The sequence below is a fragment of the Pongo abelii genome, chromosome 2 (assembly GCF_028885655.2).
Source record: "Pongo abelii isolate AG06213 chromosome 2, NHGRI_mPonAbe1-v2.0_pri, whole genome shotgun sequence".
Classification (NCBI taxonomy): Eukaryota; Metazoa; Chordata; class Mammalia; order Primates; family Hominidae; genus Pongo; species Pongo abelii.
This window is the reverse complement of record NC_085928.1, coordinates 160,220,340-160,222,557: the sequence shown is the minus strand read 5'-3', so window position 1 is coordinate 160,222,557 and position 2,218 is coordinate 160,220,340.

Genomic DNA, 2,218 nt, shown 5'->3' with positions numbered 1-2,218 from the left:
GGCGCGATCAGCCAAGGTCGGGTGAGGGGAGCAGTAATGCGCCTGCGCGGCCCGGCGCCCGCGCACACTCCTGGAGCGAAGAGCCGACCTGTTTCACTGTCCCGACTCACCACCATCTTGGTAGTGTGCAAGACTCTGGGACGGCACGAGAAAGGCAGAGAGGGAGCGAAGGAGCTGGTGGGGTGTCACAGGGCCTATGTATGAGGCAGATGTGATTTCTGCATCCAGTTTTGCAATTTATCCATTTACCTGCCTGAGACACTTGGAAACACCTACTTGATGGCCCTGATTCAAGTGTTGGCGGACAGAAGGGAGGAGACTTCCTGACCCTCAGAATGGTAATGCTGAAATTTTTGGGGTGCCCTGTTATGGCCTTTTCTTTGATCTTACAATATTGCTTTCTCCTAAAAGAATATTAAACATAAGTTTTAGGAAACCTTTGGACAATTCCAAACATATCCAAAAATAGAATAACTACCTTAGCAAGCTTTAACAGTTACTAACATTTTGACAGTCTTGATTTGTGTGTATCTCTAAACACTTCTTCCCTTCCTAGGCATATTTGGAAGCAAATCTCAGACATCATATCATTTCATCTATATATATATATATTTTTAAACACGGTCTCACAGTCACCCAGGCTGGAGTGCAGTGGCGTGATCATAGCTTACTGCAGCCTCACACCCCTGGGCTCAAGCAGTCCTGCCTCAGCTTCCCAAGTGGTTAGGAATACAGGCACAGGCAACTATGCCTGGCTTACAATTATTTAAGCACATGTTTCCAAAAAAGAACTATTATTAAAAAAAAAAAAAGTGACCACAGTGTTTCACATGTCCGTGTGAAGAGACTACCAAACAGGCTTTGTGTGAGCAACACGGCTGTTTATTTCACCTGGGTGCAGGCGGGCCGAGTCCGAAAAGAGAGGCAGCAAAGGGTGGTGGGATTATCATTGGTTCTTATAGGTTTTGGGATAGGCGGTGGAGTTAAGAGCAGTGTTTTGGGGGAGGGGGTTGGATCTCACAAAGTACATTCTCAAGGGTGGGGAGAATTACAAAGAACCTTCTTAAGGGTGGGGGAGATTACAAAGTACATTGATCAGTTAGGGTGGGGCAGAAACAAATCACAATGGTGGAATGTCATCAGTTAAGGCTATTTTCACTTCTGTGCATCTTCAGTTCCTTCAGGCCATCTGGATGTATATGTGCAGGTCACTGGGGATATGATGTCTTAGGTTAGGCTCAGAGGCTTGACTTTCCTGTCTTCTTATATTAATAAGAAAAATAAAATAGTGGTAAAGTGTTGGGGTGGCGAAAATTTTTGGGGGTGGTATGGAGAGATAATGGGCGATGTTTCTCAGGGCTTCTTCGAGCGGGATTAGGGGCGGCGTGGGAACCCACAGTGGGAGAGATTCAACTGAAGAAAGATTTGGGGGTAAGGGGTGATATTGTGGGGTTGTTAGAAGGAGCATTTGTCGTGTAGAATTATTGGTGATGGGCTGGATGCAGTTTTGTATGAATTGAGAAACTAAATGAAAGACACAAGGTCCGAATAAAAGAAGGAGAAAAATAGGTATTAAAGGGCTAAGAATTGGGAGTACCCAGGACGTCCAATTAGAGAGTGTCCAAGGGGGTTCAACGTTGTTGTTTGCTTGGTTGGAAAGTTTTTGGGCTCTATCTCTATCCTTGAGTGTTTTTATGTTGTCATATACCAGGCCAGATTGATTTAGGTAAAAACAACACTCTTCATTTAAAAATATACAAAGTCCTCCTTTTTCAGCAGTGAGTAAGTCGAGGCTTCAGTGATTTTTGAGGAAAGAGAAGAGGTAGGAAGGCCAAACTGAGGAATTATGTCTGACAGAAGGGAAGAAATGACCGCTGTGGCCTTCTTAGACCCTGTGGGAAAGGCCTCTACCCACCCAGTGAAAGTGTCTACCCAAACCAAGAGGTATTTTAGTTTCCTGACTTGAGGCATGTGAGTAAAGTCAATTTGCCAGTCCTCGGAGGGGGCAAATCCCCGAGCTTGAGGTGTAGGGAAGGGAGGGGGCCCGAACAATCCCTAAGGGGTAGTAGAATAGCAGATGGAACCCTGAGAAGTGATTTCCTTGAGGACAGATTTCCATGATGGAAAGGAAATGAGAGGTTCTAAGAGACGGGTTAATGGCTTGTAACCTACATGGAAGTGGTTATGAAATGACGACAAAATAGAATGGGCCTGTGAG